We start from the raw sequence: 13795 nt of genomic DNA, 5'->3' as shown, positions 1-13795 counted from the left end.
CAATGTGATTCATCATATCAGCAAGAGAAAAACCAAGAACCATATGATCCTCTCATTGGATGCAGAGAAAGCATTTGACAAAATACAGCATCCATTCCTGATCAAAACTCTTCAGAGTGTAGGGATAGAGGGAACATTCCTCAACATCTTAAAAGCCATCTATGAAGAGCCCACAGCAAATATCATTCTCAATGGGGAAGCACTGGGAGCCTTTCCCCTAAGATCAGGAACAAGACAGGGATGTCCACTCTCACCACTGCTGTTCAACATAGTACTGGAAGTCCTAGCCTCAGCAATCAGACAACAAAAAGACATTAAAGGCATTCAAATTGGCAAAGAAGAAGTCAAACTCTCCCTCTTCGCCGATGACATGATCCTCTACCTAGAAAACCCAAAAGTCTCCACCCCAAGATTGCTAGAACTCATACAGCAATTCGGTAGCGTGGCAGGATACAAAATCAATGCCCAGAAGTCAGTGGCATTTCTATACACTAACAATGAGACTGAAGAAAGAGAAATTAAGGAGTCAATCCCATTTACAATTGCACCCAAAAGCATAAGATACCTAGGAATAAACCTAACCAAAGATGTAAAGGATCTATACCCTCAAAACTATAGAACACTTCTGAAAGAAATTGAGGAAGACACAAAGAGATGGAAAAATATTCCATGCTCATGGATTGGTAGAATTAATATAGTGAAAATGTCAATGTTACCCAGGGCAATATACACGTTTAATGCAATCCCTATCAAAATACCATGGACTTTCTTCAGAGAGTTAGAACAAATTATTTTAAGATTTGTGTGGAATCAGAAAAGACCCCGAATAGCCAGGGGAATTTTAAAAAAGAAACCGTATCTGGGGGCATCACAATGCCAGATTTCAGGTTGTACTACAAAGCTGTGGTCATCAAGACAGTGTGGTACTGGCACAAAAACAGACACATAGATCAGTGGAACAGAATAGAGAATCCAGAAATGGACCCTGAACTTTATGGGCAACTAATATTCGATAAAGGAGGAAAGACTACCCATTGGAAGAAAGACAGTCTCTTCAATAAATGGTGCTGGGAAAATTGGACATCCACATGCAGAAGAATGAAACTAGACCACTCTCTTTCACCATACACAAAGATAAACTCAAAATGGATGAAAGATCTAAATGTGAGACAAGATTCCATCAAAATCCTAGAGAAGAACACAGGCAACACCCTTTTTGAACTCGGCCATAGTAACTTCTTGCAAGATACATCCACGAAGGCAAAAGAAACAAAAGCAAAAATGAACTATTGGGACTTCATCAAGATAAGCTTTTGCACAGCAAAGGATACAGTCAACAAAACTCAAAGACAACCTACAGAATGGGAGAAGATATTTGCAAATGACATATCAGATAAAGGGCTAGTTTCCAAGATCTATAAAGAACTTCTTAAACTCAACAGCAAAGAAACAAACAATCCAATCATGAAATGGGCAAAAGACATGAACAGAAATCTCACAGAGGAAGACATAGACATGGCCAACATGCACATGAGAAAATGCTCTGCATCACTTGCCATCAGGGAAATACAAATCAAAACCACAATGAGATACCACCTCACACCAGTGAGAATGGGGAAAATTAACAAGGCAGGAAACCACAAATGTTGGAGAGGATGCGGAGAAAAGGGAACCCTCTTACACTGTGGTGGGAATGTGAACTGGTGCAGCCACTCTGGAAAACTGTGTGGAGGTTCCTCAAAGAGTTAAAAATAGACCTGCCGTACGACCCAGCAATTGCACTGTTGGGGATTTACCCCAAAGATACAAATGCAATGAAACGCCGGGACACCTGCACCCCGATGTTTATAGCAGCAATGGCCACGATAGCCAAACTGTGGAAGAAGCCTCGGTGTCCAACGAAAGATGAATGGATAAAGATGTGGTTTATGTATACAATGGAATATTACTCAGCTATTAGAAATGACAAATACCCACCATTTGCTTCAACGTGGATAGAACTGGAGGGTATTATGCTGAGTGAAGTAAGTCAGTCGGAGAAGGACAAACATTATATGTTCTCATTCATTTGGGGAATATAAATAATAGTCAAAGGGAATATAAGAGAAGGGAGAAGAAATGTGTGGGAAATATCAGAAAGGGAGACAGAACGTAAAGACTGCTAACTCTGGGAAACGAAACTAGGGGTGGTAGAAGGGGAGGAGGGCGGGGGGTGGGAGTGAATGGGTGACGGGCACTGGGGGTTATTCTGTATGTTAGTAAATTGAACACCAATAAAAATAAATTAAAAAAATTAAAAAAAAATAAAAAATGCAAAAGAATGACTCTACATTGGTTAGAGATACATATACATGTAAAAAAAAGCATTGAGAAATGGAAAACAATATGGTGGGGAGGGAAGGGGTGCATAGAGGCATGAATTCATTAGAATATTTTCTTTCTGGAACTGAATGGTGAATTCATGGTGTGGTAGGCAGAATTCTAAGAGGGGCCTCCAGATTCTCACCACCTGGTTGTACACATACCGCTTCCCAGTTATCCAAACACTAATTGAAGTTCTGCTGTGAAGGGATTTTGTAAATGTAATTAAGGTCCCAAATCAGTTGACTTTAAGATAGGCCTTAAAATAACATGATCCTAAATGGACCTAAGGTAATCAGCTGAACTCATCCTGGTGAGAAAGATCTGAAGCATCAGAGGGATTTGGCATGAGGGGATGCCTTTGTTGTGGCAACAAGCTGAGAATGGCTTCTATTTCCTGATTCCTGGTCCCAGTTGACAGCCAGCAAGGAAATGGAGATCTCTGTCCTACAATTGCAAGGAACTGAATTCTATTAACAATCTGGATGAGCTTGGAGGACCCTGAGCCATAGATGAGATGAATAGTGAATAGCAAACCGATGCCTTGATTTCAGTGTGAGATCCTGAGCAGTGAACCCAGCCATGCTATAGAACTGTGAGCTCACAGTCAAGTGTCATTTTAAACTGAAAAGTTTGTCATGTGTTAAAATAAAATTAATACATAGAATCTCATATTCTTCTTTACAGAATTTTTGTGCATCTAAAATATTTCATAATATGTTTTAAAAACAGCTAGAATAAACTTGTAGCTCAGTGGTATTGCAGAGTTCTGGACCTGGCTAGAAAGTAGCCTGTGTGTTTAGCATACAGTAAAAACCCAAAAAGTGCTGAGTTGGAGGCAATGTACGTCATCATGACACTGCTGTGATGAATTCCACAACTAAGGGGGGTTCACCATGAGGGAACTGGGCATAGACAGTGAGAGTTAAAGCCTTTATTAAACCAGATGAAACAACAACAACAACAACAACAGATGAATTGAGTTCTGTAAGACTTTTTTTTTTAAAGAAGTTCATGGGACCCAAGGAAATGTTCTATTCATACTGGTCAGAATCTATGTCTATCTGAAGGACCTCAGGCTCATAGGTCCAGTTTTTCCTCCTGAGTTGAGGTTGGGGAGTGGATTGGATGAGAGGATGAGACAAGAGAGGTGATGGAGAAGAGAGGTCTTCCAGGAATAGCTGTGTTGGAAGAGCCCATATTAGTCCTGGGGAAATGTGCTCCATGCTACATCTGCTGTACTAACAAGCACTCATTCTTGCCCCATCATCAAGTCCTTGTCTTCCTCAAACACCTCTTGATTTCACAAAGTGGTCACTGGAGCTATAGTCCAGGTTTGTACCCTGGAATGACTGAGTCAGGCTGCAGTAAATGGAATAAAGTGAGCAAGTGATTTGGGGCTTCTTCCTTCCTCCTCTACTTGAGGTATTACTGAGTCACATAGGGTCATTGCACAAAGGAGCCTCAGACTAGTCCAGTCATCTGCCTGATGCATAGTTCAACCCAGATGTTCTACTAGCAACCAAACTTAATACTGTTCGTTATCTAGTTCTCCAACCCCATCTTTTCCATCCCTCATGGTGCACTCTTTCATTTATAAAATCATTATTCATTTAGTTTCTCCATTAGAAATCTACAAGTAACACAATCATTTCAATGATTTTCCATGGTCTGTTTCATTGACTCATTACACCTCTTTAGAAGTGATCACTTTTTTCTTCCCAGTCTTGATTTAGACTTATTTTATTTACATATAATTTCAAACTTTCCAGAAAAGTTGTAACAATTGTATAATTCCATATGTCCCATATCCAAGCTAATTATTTATATTTTGCCTCTTTCTCTATCCTTCCTTATGCATGTTTGGTTTCCATCTGTAAACCATGTCAGATTAGTTCAGGCATCATGACCCTCTACAACTAAATACTTCATTGTGTATTTCCATATTTCCTCATAAAAAGAACATTCTCTTAACTAACCACAATACAATAGTCAAACTTTAGAAATTTAATATTGATATAATAGTTATATTTAACACAAAATCCATATTCAAGTTTTATTCATCTTCCCAATAATTTTCTTTATAAGATTCATTTTCCGTAGTCCAAGGTATAGCCCAGGATTATACATTGCATTCAGTTGTCATCCCTCTTTAGCTTCTTTAATCTGAAATAGTTCCTCTGCTTTCCTTTGTCTTGCTTGACCTTAACATTTTTTCAGAGTACAGGCTACTTATTTTGTAGAATGTAACACAGTCTGGGTTTGTCTGATGTTTCCTTGTCAGTAAATTCAAGATTGGCAGTTTGGGCTGGAATATCATTTTTGCAGGTCTGTGATGTCAGTTCGTCCCAATACTGGTGGGATATTAACTTTGATTATTTAGTTAAGGTGGCATTTGCCAGTTTTCATTTCCATTAAGTTACTATTTCTTCTCTTGCAACTGATAAGTAATTTATGGGGAAATGGTTTGAGAATATGGGAACTATCCTGTCTTTCACCAAATTTTCACCCAGTGGTTTTAATATTAGTGATGATTTTCTAAATCCTTCCTTCTCTCTGTCTTTACTCATTGGGGCAGTTTAATAAATATCTATTTATATCTGAAAAAACTTTTGAATTCCTTTCCTCCTCTCTCAGGAGACAAAACTAGAATATATGCATGTATATGATAGAAAGATAGATTAATATATACATACCTAGTAAAATCATGTGTGCTACAGGACACATTCTTCCTCCACTTTTTATATGTATGATTCTTTTCTCCAACAGTAAGAAGCTTGACTCTCATGATCTTCAATATATTTACTCATTTTTTTTCAAGCCTGGAATAAACAGAAAGTAGTTCTAGAATTCTTAATCTGTACAACTGCTAAAACTAAACTTACTAATTAGAGTTCAAAATTTGTTTACATTTTTAGGTAAAATATGTAAACAGTGCAAATGTGAAGACCTCAAGTGTACAAATTCATTAAGTGTTGGCAAATGCATGTATCTATGTCTATAAGTATCTTATACTCATCAAGATATTTAGCCATCATTCCAGAATTCCCTCCTGCTCTTTCCTAGTCAATACTGCTATCTCCTATAAGCCATTATTTTTTCTGATTTGTATTTTCATAAAAGATTAGTTTTGCCTGTTCTAGAACTTAATATAAATGGAGTAATACAGACATACTCTTTCATTCTTTTGCTCAGAATAATGTCTCTGAAAATCATTCAGATTATTGTGTGTCAGTAATCCATTCTTTGTTCTTGCTGAATTTTATTCCATTATATGAATATGTTTCAATTAGTTTATCCATTTTCCTGCTGAGGGACATTTGAGTGAATGCAAATATTTTGAATAATGCTGCTATGAATATTCATGTACAAGTATTTTGGGGGACATATACTTTTTATTTCTCTTGGGTAAATACCTTGGCGTGGAACTGCTGGATCATAGGGTAGGTGTGACAGATTGCATTTTCAAATGTGGCCATGAGAGTATCTTCAATCCCACACACTCTTCCCTCTTCTCTATGTAGAGGTAGAGTCGATGACTTCACTACCTGAACCTGGACAGATCTGTGTGACAGCAAAACCAAAAGATACCATGTGACTTCTAATGCTAGATCATAAGATGTCATGCACTGGCCTCTGTGTATTTATTTCTCTTTTCTCAATGGTCACAGTCCTATACTTCTATTTTTCAGTGGCTGAAAAAAAGTCACTTTATGTATTTTCTAGTTTGATTTTTTTTTTTTACAACGGGAGAGAAAGTCTAGTAACAGTTACACTGTTGTGAATGGAAATCTTTCAGTGACTTAAAAAAATACTTCTCTCTATAATAATATCTGGAGGTAACAAGTACAGGTTAACAGGGTAACTGTGCTTCATGTGGTCACTTCAGGAACCATAGCTCCTTCCATCCTGGTGCTTTGCCATCCCCTTGGATGTTATTTCCATTTGCATGGTTGAAGATGAATATAGTCTAATCTGAGTACCAGATAAACTCCTTGTCTTTGAACTTGGGGAAGACCTAGAAGAGTCGTACATAACTTTTGTTCACATCCATCTCATTGGTCTAACTAATCCAAGAAACCCTACATCACTAAAAAGGGAATATACTCTCTAGCTAGGTAGATGGTCATGTGACAAGATTAAAGTTTATTACGTTGAAGAAGAGAAGAACAGAGTTTGATGGATAACTAGTTGTCTTTGCTCTACCACCCTTTTCCCATTCCTCCAGAAAGATTGTTCTAAAATATTTTATAATTATGTAACTGCTGTGCCTAAAATCCTTCAGTGACTCCCTACTTCAAAATCTTTAGCTGGGCATGTAAGTCCCAACATGATCTGGCCAAAACCCACTCTTCTTTTCAGGCTCAGGACTTCTGTTATCCCTTCACACTTCACTACTCTGTCTCCTCTAGAGTTGATGCTTTCTCCACCTCTGTATCTGCACAAGCTGTTTCCTCCCATTGCAAATCCTTCCCCTCTTTCTCTGTTATTAAATTCCTACCCATTTGTAAGGATCTTTCCCATCCCCCAGGAAGTGGGGTTCCCCCCCCATTATTCTGTCATTTTATATACTTTTGCCACATCCAGTGATTTGCTGGTAAATGTTTAACAAGCATCTCTCTGGGAGAAAAAAAAATGATTGGCATTTGCTAATTCCCATTGTGTAAATACTTCCACCATTGTGTGTGTGTGTATGTGTGTGTGTGTATACTATATATAGCATTTATCTCATTGCATTATAGTTATTTGTTTATATTCCTCTCTCTTCCACTAGTCTGCTGTTTTGTCGAGGATAAAGGCTGTATTTTATTTATTATAATTTCCCTAACATTATCTGATGCATAGTAGAAGGTAAAGAATAAATGCATGTGGTATATATTTTGGGAGAGGTTGCAATAGGATGGAAGGAGCTCATAAACTGGGAATACATACAACTACCAGTAAGTATTGGTGGACTTTGCAGGGTTGAGGGAGCACTAGCCATCCTGTAGTATCTGTAGTAAATGAAGAATTCCACCCTTGTCCCTGCATCTGTCTTTCCTTCCCTTCTTATCCTAACTTCTAGACAATTTAGTCTAGACTTATAGTTCGTTTTTTCTTTGTAACTCTCTCTCCTTGTCCAGTCCTCATTTGGTCTCTTCCTGACTACAACATACAGTAACAGTCCTTTATTACTATGTTTCTTTGTGCTGTTTGGACTTGCCCAGCACTTCCTTCTAGTTAACACTGTCTCCTCTTTGGCTCCTTGACTCACAGTCTCCTGGTTCTTCACTTAACTTACTAATCCTTCCTTCTCAGTCTTTTTCCTTGTATCTTGTATCCATGTCTCTTCTGCAGGTTAACTAGTCCCGGGTTCTGTCCTTGAGGCTTTTCTCTTCTCACTCACTCTCCATGTTTTGCTGAATAATCGTATGAATTCCCTGGCTTTAATTCCATGCTTAATGTTCAGCTCTAAACTTGCTCCCATGTGTCGGACATACGTATATCTAGCTATCTACTGGATAGCTATACCCAGATGGCTTCAAAAATATTTAATTCAATATACTTGAATCTGAAGTCAAAATCTTTTTGCTCCAAAATATTTCTGCTGTATTTTTTTCTACAGGTTGGATCATCATCCAGCAATCTAAGATATATCCTAAGACTTCTCTCTTTCCTTAATCAACAAATCCAATTGATTTTATCCCCTAGAACCATCCTCTGTTTGACTTTTACCATCTATCACCTAGATGGTGATAATACCTCTAACTGCTCTCCTCTCTCCATCTCACATCTCTCAAAGGTCTTCTACATGGTCTGCCACAGGGACCCATCTAGAGTGCTGGTCTAACCACCTGATCAAAACAGTCTATGTCCTTCGGCATTTGACATATGTGATGGGCCTTCTTGATCTGGCCCCTAATTCCCTTTCTTGTCTCTCTCTTTCTTCCAACTCAACCTCTACAGACAATTGTCTTCATTTTCTTCATCTTCTATCTTTATGTAGAATGACCTCCCATCACTGTTCCACAATAGTCTTCCAAATCCATTGTCAAGTGTCACCTCCTCTATGAAGTCTTTCCCAATTCTTTCTCTGAAGATAGAATAAATTACTCTCCAATTTCTTGCCGGCTTACATTTCCATTCTGGCACATACTATGTTGTATGTGCTCATTGTTTTTGTTAATCTCTTCCACCGGACTGTGGCTTCTCTGATGGTGGGAACCTTTTCTTTTCCAACCCTTCTTTTCCAACACTATCTTTGCAGTTCCTGGTATGGTACCAGCTGGTAGAGAGTGCTTATTCAATACTTCTTTTGTTGTTGAAATAGAGTGTTAAAATCACAGTCAAATACTGCTCTTATGCGATATTTAAAAACTAGAAATCCTAGCTTTATAAAATGAAAGTGACTGACTGGTGAAGAAGATCTGAAGGATGCTTATGAGCCTTTTATGTGCTTTTTTATTAGGTCTGAGTATCTCCTAATTCATTAATAATGAGGGAAAGGAAGAACACTGGCAGGTTTTTATCTCAAATCGTTATTAAAACAGAATATTTTTTCCAAAAATTTTTCTGTGTAAAGCACCATTAGATTCTGTCTGTAAAATCAGCATTCAGGAAATGACTTGGGTCTTGACCTAGTCCATAAATATGGGACGATGCTGCTGCTTGCCTGGGGAGCCCATTCACCACTCTCATGTATTTTCTCAGTAAAGAGTTGATTCATGTTACAGGTAGAAAAGAAAGTGTCTCCACATCTCAGTGTGTGCAGAACAGAACTCATCATCTGCCCTCTCAACCCTGCACCCCCTCCTGTGCCTATTTTTGTTAATGCATCGCCATCCTCCCTACCATCTAGGCTCAAAATCTCCCTGTTATCTTTGCTTCTCTATCCCCCTCCCCTGTCCCCCAGTAGCCTGTCTGTTGTCCATTCTGCCTTCCTATTACCTCTCACACCTGTCCCCTCCTCTGTTCCCATTGCTGCTGCCCTAATTCAGATGCTTATTATCTCTTGCCTGGACTGCAGCAATAACCTTCTGAATGGTCTCTCTGCCTCATTCAGATCAGTCTTACATATCAGGTTAATCTGCCTGAAACAGAGCTTTCATCATGTCCTAACCCTGCTAAAAACCGTTCAGTGGCTCCTCTATTCCCTGCAGAATGAAGTCCACATCCATTCAAGGTGTGGCCTTTGCAACATGATTTCTCATTACTCCTTTCATGCTCCCTATGCTTCAACTAAATCAAACTACTTTCTCTTTATTCACTCACTCATTCACTTATTTAATAGCTATTTATTGAACCACCGGCAAGGCATTGAGGATACAGAACTAAAGGCAACATTTCTGATCTCAAGCAGCCTTACAAGTTGTGCCCCTTCCTACCTCTGGGCTGTTAACCTTTCTGTCCCCATCACCTGAATGTTCTCCCTGCCCCAGTCTACACCTGCCCAGATTCTTCCCATGCCTCAATGCTCCTTTCCCCTGATTCAAATATCACCTTCTTCCTGAAGCTTCCTTCTGCCCTATTTCTCTCTCCAAGCTGGAAGAAATCAATTCCTCCTCTCAAAGGTTATAGCACGTCACCTGCATTCTCTGAAGGCTATGGCTCATTTTCTAATAAAAACTATATGTTCCAGAGAGAATGATCTGTGTCAGTTTCACTTCTATATCTGAAAGAACATTCAATACCATTCTGTGCAAATATTAATTACTCAGTTAAATTTAGTTGAGTGAACCAGTATCTCAGAGATGCATCATGTAAATGAGGTCTCTCGAAGTCTTAGATTTTAGACCTGGAAAATAGTCCTTTTCTGGTCTTTGCTTCTAGTTGTCAAAAAGACTCTGACTTTTTCACTACCCATGCTCTTTTTGTCCTGGGCATAATGCCCAATGCCATGTGGATTGGGGAATCAGTGCAAAGGGCTGGCTGGATTCCTTAAGAGGCCTCCTGACTTTGCATTCCTGGGACTGTGCTGTTTCAGAGCCACATAGAAGCTCAATTCCTGGTAACCTAGATTATTCAGAGTTAACTCCTTCCCCTTTTGGAGACATGGTAGGCTCAGTCATCTGGGAGTCTCTGAACCATTACTGGTGGCAAAGGCAAGACTGGCTTGGAGCCAGAAGCTTAGACAGATGCTCCAGTCTTGTGTAAGAAGGCAAGGGGCCTTCACTGCATGGCCAGAGCCAAAGGTTGCAGTTGCTCCAGGACATTCCAGATTCTAGTGGGGCCCCAGTGAAAATCACAGCCTGGGGGCAAATTTGTAGGTAAGGGATAGGATACTGCAAATGAGTCCCCTCTAAGTCCAGGGCTCTCACAGGGTGGAAGAACTTCATTGGCTCCTTTAGCAGCCCTCCATGGATGGAAAGCCAGGTTCACATCCCTTAGCATTGATTGATCCTCCCTGACATGGCGCCACCTACTTTTCTTAATTTAGCATCCACCACATCTCTGGGAACAGCTTCTAGTCCCCTCACAACAGACTGCTCTCAGCTACTCAAGCATACCCTACTTGTTCGTGCTCCTGGGTCTTTGCCTAAACCTGATACCCTACTATCTTCCATCTGCTCCATTCTCGGTTTGTTGAAATCCTCTCCCTCCAAAGCCCTACTTAAATGCCACATCTGTTTAGACTCTTTTCTTGACTACCCCACTCAAATGCAACACTCCAGTTTTACCCCTTATTTTATTGTGTTCTATATTGTAGATAGATAGTTGTTGGTGAGTCTGTCTTCTGAAATGGATTATAAGATTCTTCAAAATAGCCACATTTTATTCGGATGTGCACCCAAAAGCCCATCACAGCTCCCAGAACACAGAAGCCTTGTGGATACCTAAGAAATGTTTGTTAACTGGATATACAAATGAAATATTATCCCACTGTCCAAGAGGATTAATATGCTTCCAGACAGTTTTTCTGCCTTGTAGAAAGGTGAAACAAATCCCAATGCCTGTTTCCCCGGAAGCATTTTGCCCATGCCCTGGTCCCGAGGGTATTTTCTGTCCTCTTTAGTGCAGTTCTAGGTCTGAGACCCAATTCTGTGAGTTGTTTCTCTCCTCTGATTCCCCCAGATCATTCTTCCCTCTGACAGTTTGGTGCTCACCTATTTCCTATCACTAGTTTCTTTGGACTGGTTAAGTAGTTGGCATATAAGTGAAGTGTAGCCTTGCTCTGAGAGAGAGTGAGGGCAAGCATCCAGGCTCCAGGGAAGACAAGAACACTGAGAAAGCAGACAATGCACTCCATCCTCTCTGTCTACCTTCCAATCACTGCCCTTCACTTGCACATTTTCAGAGTGCTTAGAGCCCTTGATGTCTATGCGGTGTAAGGATATTTGACTGTGTACTATCTTCTATAGCTTCCATGGCCTCATGTGCATTTGGCCCAATCCCAGCAAAACTGTGAATTTCTTGAAGGAGAGAATTGTATACTACAATATTCTAGTATCCATAGCACAATATCAAGGGTAAGTACCTATACAATGATCATTGTTGAATTTTACAAATCCAGCTTCCAATCTGAGCATCCTCATGGGTCATTAATGTCAAAGGGAAACACTACGGTCTGTAATTAAAATACTTTCACTGAAATTTTATCTATAATACAAAATAACTGGAAATAACTTAATGCTTAACAATGAGGTACAAGATCCAGTGAATGATGGTGCATCGCTATTGTGGGATATTATGCAGTTATTAAAATGATAGCTATAATGTCAATGTAGTGATATGAAAAATATGATAGACTAGTAACCGATGAAATAAGATTTAAATATATAGTTTCAGATGTGAAACTATAACTATCACTGTGCTCTACAACCAACCTGGGGATATGCAAAGAGGAGCTTAAATGATTTTTTTCTATGTCTTTAAAGTTGTGGCTATATTATCTTTTGAATAAAAATAAGGCATAAATGTAATTAACATAAAAAATATATAAACCATTTCACTTGATGTTTAGGGCCATTAGTAATGAGAAGTCCATCTGGCAAAAGAATGGAAGTGCAGAAAGGTGATTTTTGATTAATGCTAATGTCCTATTACTATATATACCTTATACTCTTACCAAATGAATTTTAATAATGATGGTGATGACACCAATAATCAAAAGAAAATATTTTTTGACTGTTATATTGAAAGCTGCAAATCAGTATGGAAACTGAAAATAATAGTGAGGGCCCTGTGAAAAATATGCCAGCTCTAGTAAATTTGAGAATTTCAGGGCAGAGGAATAGTCCCACCTTGGGACTGGCTGGTCCCTGACTGTGTGGTACATGGTGACAGAGTGGAAAGAGATGTTGAAAGGCTGCATTCTAGTCCAGATTTGGTATTAAAGACCCATGACATTTTGGGGAGGTCACTTAACCTACATAGGTAATTTCCTTCATCCAGCTGGCCAGTCAACCCCATTCAACAAAACCCAGTGAGTTTCTGCTGGGTGGCAGCATTGAGCTCAGCACTGGGCCAAAGTGAGTTCACAGGGATAGTGGGAGGATAAAATGAAATAATGCATGTAGAGGCTGTGTGGGAAAGCTGCACAAAATAAATGTGAGCTATTATTAAGAACGTAGATGCATAGCTGGTCTGGTTAGTTCTACAATGCTAACAGCTGATTCGGATCTCAACAAAATTGAGACAATCAACTACTAACAAAGCTGAGAAAAACAAAGCCCTGATTAAAATGGGCTGCAGCTGACTTTTCCAAGTGTCCCAGCTGGCCTCATTCGGGTTCTAGCAGCAAACCGTTGTACCTCCAGTGGAGTACTGATCACCCCGCCTAGGGCACAGTTCTATCCTGTGCACCTGTCTCTTCTCCTAAACTGTCACCTCACCCTCAAGAGCTGCTTTAAAAAGATTTGTTAAATCAGAAGGCCGTGTGTGTGTGTGTGTGTGTGTGTGTGTGTGTGTGTGAGTGTGTGTATGTATGTGTATGTGTATGAGAGAGGTAGAGGATTTTCAACCTTGACGAGTAATTTCTGACTTAATACCAAGGAGGACAGTGTTTCTACTCTGAGCCAGCTATTTACTACTCTCTTAAAATTTACAAAATGCCTTTATAAGGAATTTTAAATGGACCTTGGTCATTTCCTGAATATGGTTCCCCTACCCAACTGGGGATAAATGAGATGAGTTAGCTTAATACCTTACTCAGGGAATGGGGAGAGGATATAAAGGAGCAATCAGCAGAAAAGAAAAGGAAATTGACAAGAAACAATGGAAAGGCAATCCAAACTAATAGAGAATCTTGTTTGTAGATGTGTCCTCCCTCTCTGAAAAGTACCACAATAGGGAGGTGAAGGTGGCATCTGAGGTCAGGTGCTTAGTCCTTCTTTCCTGTAGACAGAGGGCTTTTGAAACAGTCACAGCTAATGAGGTTTGATTTAATGAATCAATACCAACAATTCCAGTCCTTTCTTTATTGCTGAGTCACTTATTGGCATGTCAGTCATTTATA

At 39.4% G+C, this 13795-nt stretch overlaps 1 long non-coding RNA gene across 1 annotated transcript in view; it reads right to left on the bottom strand.

Moving 5' to 3' along the window:
• Positions 1-5176, bottom strand: part of LOC144297659 (uncharacterized) — a 50532-nt gene extending 45356 nt beyond the window's left edge. Inside the window, exon 1 of the long non-coding RNA XR_013364610.1 lies at positions 5058-5176. This is a non-coding gene — a long non-coding RNA (uncharacterized LOC144297659). The remainder of the gene's footprint in view (positions 1-5057) is intronic.
• Positions 5177-13795: the final 8619 nt, after the last annotated feature.

The sequence above is a fragment of the Canis aureus genome, chromosome 25 (genome assembly GCF_053574225.1).
Source record: "Canis aureus isolate CA01 chromosome 25, VMU_Caureus_v.1.0, whole genome shotgun sequence".
In the NCBI taxonomy this organism is placed as follows: domain Eukaryota; kingdom Metazoa; phylum Chordata; class Mammalia; order Carnivora; family Canidae; genus Canis; species Canis aureus.
The sequence above is the reverse complement of the archived record's forward strand: the minus strand, read 5'-3'. Positions and strand labels throughout refer to the sequence as shown.